Source organism: Capricornis sumatraensis, chromosome X, assembly GCF_032405125.1.
Source record: "Capricornis sumatraensis isolate serow.1 chromosome X, serow.2, whole genome shotgun sequence".
In the NCBI taxonomy this organism is placed as follows: Eukaryota; Metazoa; Chordata; class Mammalia; order Artiodactyla; family Bovidae; genus Capricornis; species Capricornis sumatraensis.
In genome coordinates this window covers 70,991,922-70,999,737 of record NC_091092.1, presented here as the reverse complement: position 1 = coordinate 70,999,737, position 7,816 = coordinate 70,991,922, and the positions used below count along the sequence as shown (strand labels likewise).

At 37.1% G+C, this 7,816-nt stretch overlaps 1 non-coding gene across 1 annotated transcript; it reads right to left on the bottom strand.

Moving 5' to 3' along the window:
• Positions 1-1,827: 1,827 nt before the first annotated feature.
• Positions 1,828-1,937, bottom strand: LOC138072136 (U6 spliceosomal RNA). The gene has a single exon (XR_011144282.1). It is a non-coding gene; the product is annotated as a U6 spliceosomal RNA (small nuclear RNA).
• Positions 1,938-7,816: the final 5,879 nt, after the last annotated feature.

Here is a 7,816-nt window from a genome sequence, read left to right as displayed (position 1 = left end):
AGTTTTTTTTTTCTTTTCTGTTTGGATACTTCAAAACCAATTTTCTCTAAAAAGTATTAATTTTTTTCCAGTTTTATTGAGGAACAATTTACATACATTACTACATAACTTTAGGTATTTCAAATTTACTCAGATGCTTTCACACTGTGGTGTTGGAGAAGACTCTTGAGAGTCTCTTGGACTGCAAGGGTATCAAACCAGTCAATCCTAAAGGAAATAAATCCTGAATATTCACTGAAAGGACTGATGCTGAAGCTGAAACTCCAATACTTTGGCCATCAGATGCAAGGAACTGACTCAATGGAAAAGACCCTGATGCTGAGAAAGATTGAAGGCAGGAGGAGAAGGGGATGACAGAGGATGAGATGGTTGGATGGCATCACTGACTCAACAGACATGAGTTTGAGCAAGCTCTGGGAGATAGTGAAGGACAGGAAAGCCTGGTGTGCTGTAGTCCGTGGAGTCAAAGAGTCAGACACAACTGAGCAAATGAACAGCAACAAAAGCAAACAAACCCATCCATAACTGTGCTTTGTCAAATAAATAATTGAAAATATTTTAAATTTGAATGGTGAACAGTTATAGAACATTGATTTTCTTTATACACATCTAAGGAAATGTGTAAATTTGTATGTGTAGACAGTTGTAAAGAGGTAAGACTATTTGAGAACATTTAATACCATTAGCATGTCTCATAGAAAAATCTGTAGACTTTCAGAAAACTTTTAGTAAAAGTAATTTTGATCTTTTTTTCTTTCCCTTTTGTCTCCTGTATAGCCATTTATTAAGTGTTTAAGTAAATGATGTAAAAATGCAAAATGATGCTATTGCAGCTGCACCATAGGATGAATAAATTCTGCTGTCAAAGTATGTTATAATGAAGCAATATCATGTGAGTGCTTCAAAGCACATTATCTATGCTAGCATCAAACATGAGGAAACTGAAATAAAATACGTGGTATCATATACTTTCATTCCCCCAAATAAAAAGTATCAGTCTAATAAAGCATGTATAGCATATGTATGCTGAAAAGGACAAAATACTGATAAAATAAATCAAAGTAGATAAATGGAGAGGCATATTGTGTTCATAAATTGGAAGACTCAGCATAGTATAGATGCCAGTTCTCCCCAATATAATCTCTAGGTTTAATGTAATGCCTATTAAAATCCCAGCATGTTTCTGTGGATGTTGAAAAGCTGACTCTCAAATTTGTGCTAAAAGGCAAAGGAATTAGAATAGTTAATTTTGAAAAGTAGAATAAAATGGGAATAATCACTCTATCTTATGTTAAGCATTATTTATATTGCTATAGTAATCAAGAGAGCATGTTATTGGTGGAGGGGTAGACATATAGATCAATGGAACAAAATAGAAATCAAGGACTAGAACTAAAAAGTTATGCCCAGCTGATTTTTTTTTAACGAAGATGCAAGCGACTTAATGCAAGAATGATAATTTTTCACAAATGGTGATAAAATAAATGGACTTCTATAGGCGAAAAACAAACAAACAAACAAACAAACAAACAAACCTTGACTTCAACCTTACATTTCATACAAAAATTAACCTAACATGTATCACGGATTTAATTATAAAATGTAAAAGTATGAAACTTTTAGAAAAACTATGACACATTTTTCAGGATCTAGGTCCACGTGTAGTTCTTAGACTTGACATCAAATTAATGATCTATAAAAGGTAAAATTGATGTTAGACTTCATCATACTTTATAAATTTTGCTCTATGAAATGCTCTGTTAATAGGATGAAAAGATAAGCTACAGACTAGGAGAAATATTTGCAAACCATATATTCTGAAAGTCCTTATATTTAGAACGTTTCACAAATTTGCATGTCATCTTTGCACAGGGGCCATGCTAATCTTCTTTGTATCCTTCCAACTTTAGTACATGTGCTGCCGAAGTGAGTAGCACATATACTATGCTATATAGCTCATATACTTTATATATTTGGAACAGATAAAGAATCATGTGTGTGTGTTCAGTCGCTCAGTTGTGTTCAGTTCTTTGTGACCCCGTGCACTATACCCTACCAGGCTCCTTTGTCCATGGGATTCTCCAGGCAAGAATACTGGAGTGGGTTGCAATGCTCTTCTCCAGGGGATCTTCCGGGCCCTGGGATCAAACCCTCATCTTTTATATTTGCAGTCCTGGAAGGCAGGTTATTTACCACAATCACCACCTGGAAAGCCTCTTACATATACAGTACCATACGTAAAATAGATAGCCAATGGGAATTTTCTGTATGACTCAAGGAACTCAAACCAGGGCTCTATAACAACCTAAAGGAGTGGAATGGGATGGCAAGTGGGAGGGAGGTTCAAGAGGGAGGCAATATATGTATACCTATGACTCATATTGATGCATGGCAGAAACCAACACTGTTTTAAAGCAACTCTCCTTCAATTAAAAATAAATAAAATTTAAAAATTTGTTTAGAAGACATAGAAAGACATTTCATAGAAGGACATAGAGAGATGAAACATAAGCACATGAAGAGATATTCAACATCATAGAAGAGAATTGTGAATTAAAACTACAATGCAGTATCACTGATTGCATGTCAAATTGGCCTTAAAAAAACAGTGACAACACCAAATTCTTGGAAGAATGTGGACAAACTGGATAACTGATACTTTGCTGGTGGGAATATAAAATGGTAGATCCACTCTGAAAAAAGGTTTGTCAGTGTCTTTAAAAAATTAAACATGCAACCACCATACAACCCAACAATCACAATCTTGAGCATTTGTCCCAGAGAAATAAAAGCTTACGTTCAGCCAAAAATATGTATATGAATATTTAGAACAGCTTTGTTCATAATATACAAAAGATGGAAAAACATTAAAATAAGAGCCTTGTTTTTAAAATTTCTATTCTATTTATTTAAACTAAACTTAAAAAAAAAAGTTTACCCATTTCCCCCATCTTCCCCTATCACTATCCCCCCACCCCCAACCTCTTAATATCTATAAACTTGCTTTTTTTTAGTTTTTTTCCTTCCAAAATAAGAGAGATTAGAGTTGACTCATTGGAAAAGACTCTGATGCTGGGAGTGATTGGGGGCAGGAGGAGAAGGGGACGACCGAGGATGAGATGGCTGGATGGCATCACTGACTCGATGGACGTGACTCTGAGTGAACTCCGGGAGTTGGTGATGGACAGGGAGGCCTGGCGTGCTGCGATTCATGGGGTCCCAAAGAGTCGGACACGACTGATTGACTGAACTGAACTGATATGGTAACTCCTTTTCTCTATCTGACATTTCACTCAGTATAATGTCCTCCTGATTTATCCATTTTGTTACAAATGACAGGATTTCCTTCTTTCCTATCAAGTCGAGTCATGTTATTCATTTGTGTCCTACTCTGCAACCCTATGGGTGGTAGCCCACAAGACTTCTCTATTCAAGGGATTCTCCAAGCAAGAATACTGGAGTGTGTTGCCATTCCCTTTTCCAGGGGATCTTCCCAACACAGAGATCAAACCTGGATCTCCTGACTTGCAGGCAGATTCTTTGTTGTCTAAGTCTCCAGGGAAGCCTTCTTTTCTATGGCTGAATAACATTCCACTGTATGTATGTGGAATTCATCCGTTCATCCACTGATAGACACTTAGGTGTTTCCATATTTTGGCTACAATATATAATGTTGCAATGTACATGTAGGGGCATGCATATTTATGAATTAGTGTTTTGATTTTTTCTGATAAATAGCAGAAGTGGAATTGCTGTATGATATGGTAGCTCTATTTTCAACTTTTAGAGGAAGTTTCACTAATTTATGTTTCTATCAAAGGTATACTAGGGTTTCCTTTCACAGGTGTATGAGAGTTTTCTTTTCTCCATAACTTCCTAAAGCTTGTTTTTGTTGTTGTTGTTGTCCTTTTGATAATAGCCATTCTGACAAGTATGAGGATATATTTCATGGTTTTGGTTTGTACCTGATAATTAGGGATGTTGAGCATTTTCATATATCTGTTGGCAATCTGTATGTCTTCCTTGGAAAAAAATGTCTATTCAGACCTTCAGTCCATTTTCTAATTGGATTGTTTGGGTTTTTTGGATGTTGAGTTGAATGAGTTTTTAATATATTTTGCATATCAGCCTTTATAAAATATGTCCTTTGTAAATATTTTTGAACATTCATTAAGTTGTCATTTTGTTTCACTGATAATTTCATTTGCTTTACAAAAGCTTTTTAGTTTGATGTGGTCCATTTGTATTTGGTTTTATAGCTCTTGCCAGAGGAGACAGATCCTCCCCCACATAAACAAAATGACTATGACTGATGTTAAAGAGTGTACTTCCTATTTAGAAGTTTTATGATTTCAGTCCTTACATTTAAGTTTTTATTTTTAAATAATATGATTATTAAAATCATTTATGTAGCCTTTGTGGTTCCATATAAATTTTAGGATTACTTGATCCAGATCTGTGAAATGTGTGCTTGGTATATTGATAGAGATTTCACTGAATCTGTAGGTTGCTTCTGACAGTATGAACATTGGAACGTTATTACTTCTTCCAGTCCTTTAACATGATATATCTTTCCAGTTATTTGTGCTGTCTTCAATTTCTTTCATCAATATCTTATAGTTGTTTTGAGTACAGGTATTTTAACTCCTTGGTTAGATTTATTATTTTTGATTCAAGTGTAAGCAAAATTATTTTACTAATTTATCTTTCTAATATTTTTTATTAGTGTTTAGAAACACAAGAGAATTTTGTATATTAATATTGCACCCTTTGGGTTTAATGGATTCTTAATTAATTATAAACATATTTTTGCTGGCATCTTTGTGGCTTTCTACATATAGTATCACATATTGCAAATAGTGACAATTTGTAAGTTGCTTTAATAATTTTGAAGTCATGATTCATTATTTTCCAGCTTCCAGTGTTGTTGAAAATTCCTTTTGCAATTCTTATTCTTTCTCCCTTGTATGTGAACTGATTGTTAATACTTTTTTTGTGTGTACACACACGTGTGTGCTCATGCAAATAGGCATGCATGCATGTATGCACCTGCACAAAAGCCAGAAATGTGTAAGGAGAGAAGGAAGGGAGAGAAAATGAGAATTGTAAACTTTTAAGCTGTTCTTTTAATCCACAATATTCTAAAATTTCCAAATGATGTCTTTTGACATTTTTCATTTCTAATTCATTATGATAGGTCATTTTAATCTGGAATTTTTGTCTTAAAAATGTTCTTGCATTTTTCCTTTGATAATTAATGTCCCATCTGTTTTTTTTTTATTTTATGACAAACTATCCCCAAACTTAATAGCACAAAGTAAATATTTATTATTATTTATGAAGGTTCTATGAGTTGGCAGAGATGACCTGTTGTTGTTGTTGTTCAGTATGAACAATATTGTTCAGTATGAACGATATATTTAGTTGTCTGTCAGTCATGTCTGACATTTTGCGACCCCATGGACTGAAGCATGCCAGGCTTCCCTGTCCTTCACCATCTCCCGGAGTGGGCTCAAACTCATGTCCTTTGAGTCAATGATGCCATCCAACCATCTCAGCCTCTGTCACCCCGTTGTCCTCCAACCTTTAAACTTTCCAAGCAGGGTCTTTTCCAATGAGTCAGCTCTTCGCATCAGATGGCCAAAGTATTTGAGCTTTAATATCAGTCTTTCCAGTGAATATTCAGAATTGATTTCCTTTAGGATTGACTGGTTTGATCTCCTTACCATCCATGGGACTCTCAAGAGTCTTTTCTAGCACTAGTTTGAAAACATCAGTCCTTTGGTGCTCAGTCTTCTTTATGGTCCAGCTTTCACATCTGTACATGACTACTGGAAAACCCAGAGCTTTGACTATATGGACCTATATCGACAAAGTGATGTCTCTGCTTTTCAATATGCTGTCTAGGTTTGTCATAGCTTTTCTTCCAAGGAACAAGTGTCTTTTAATTTCATGGCTGTAGTCACCATCCACAGTGATTTTGGAGCCCAAGAAAATAAAGTCTGTCACTGTTTCCATTGTTTCCCCATCTATTTGCCATGAAACGATGGGACCAGATGCCATGATCTTAACTTTTTGAATGCTAAGTTCTGAGCCAGCTTTTTCACTCTCCACTTTCACCTTCATCAAGAGGCTCTTTAGTTCCCCTGAGTGGTTCTCATTTGGAGTCTTTAATGTGGCTGCAGTCAAATGGCAGTAGTGGCTGGAGTCATCTAAAAACTTTACTGGCTGACTGTCCATGATGACTTCATATATATGTCTGGTACCTTAGCTGAAATGGCTGAAATAGCTGAGGGTCAGTCAGCATTTCCCGCCATACGTGGTCTTCCTCATTCAGTTCAGTTCAGTTCAGTTCAGTTCAGTCACTCAGTCGTGTCCGACTTTTTGCCACCCCATGAATCACAGCACGCCAGGCCCCCCTGTCCATCACCAAATCCCGGAGTTCACTCAGACTCACGTCCATCGAGTCAGTGATGCCATCCAGCCATCTCATCCTCGGTCGTCCCCTTCTCCTCCTGCCCCCAATCCCTCCCAGCATCAGAGTCTTTTCCAATGAGTCAACTCTTCTCATGAGATGGCCAAAGTACTGGAGTTTCAGCTTTAGTATCATTCCTTCCAAAGAAATCCCAGGGCTGATCTCCTTCAGAATGGACTGATTGGATCTCCTTGCAGTCCAAAGGATTCTCAAGAGTCTTCTCCAACACCACAGTTCAAAAGCATCAATTCTTCAGCACTCAGCCTTCTTCACAGTCCAACACTCACATCCATACATGACCACTGGAAAAACCATAGCCTTGACTAGACAGACCTCAGTCGGCAAAGTAATGTCTCTGCTTTGCAATATGCTATCTAGGTTGGTCATAACTCTTCTTCCAAGGAGTAAGCGTCTTTTAATTTCATGGCTGCAGTCACCATCTGCAGTGATTTTGGAGGCCCCCCTCAATAATGTCTGACACTGTTTCCACTGTTTCCCCATCTATTTCCCATGAAGTGATGGGACCAGATACCATGATCTTCGTTTTCTGAATGTTGAGCTTTAAGCCAACTTTTGCACTCTCCTCTTTCACTTTCATCAAGAGGCTTTTTAGTTCCTCTTCACTTTCTGCCATAAGGATGGTGTCATCTGCATATCTGAGGTTAGTGATATTTTTCCCGGCAATCTTGATTCCAGCTTGTACTTCTTCCAGCCCAGCATTTCTCATGGTATACTCTGCATTTAAGTTAAAGAAACAGGGTGACAATATACAGCCTTGATGTACTCCTTTTCCTATTTGAAATTAGTCTGTTGTTCCATGTCCAGTTCTAACTGTTGTTTCCTGACCTGCATATAGGTTTCTCAAGAGGCAGGTCAGGTGGTCTGGTATTCCCATCTCTCTCAGAGTTTTCCAGATCCACACAGTCAAAGGCTTTGGCATAGTCAATAAAGCAGAAATAGATGTTTTTCTGGAAGTCTCTTGCTTTTTCCATGATCCAGCGGATGTTGGCAATTTGATCTCTGGTTCCTCTGCCTTTTCTAAAACCAGCTTGAACAGCTGGAAGTTCAAGGTTCACATATTGCTGAAGCCTGGCTTGGAGAATTTTGAGCATAGCATGGTTATTTCAAGGTTAGTCAGATCGTTCACATAGCGGCTGGATGTCCCGGGAGAGTACATTCCAAAGACGAGTGTTCCAAGATTTAGAAATAAGAACCTGCTCATCTTTTAAAATCAGTGTTTCTCAGCTGTTTTTTTTTTTTTTCTGCCCATACACCAGAGGATATTTGGTTATGTCTGACGATATATTTAGTTGTCAAAAGTGTATGTAAGAGGGAAGATAC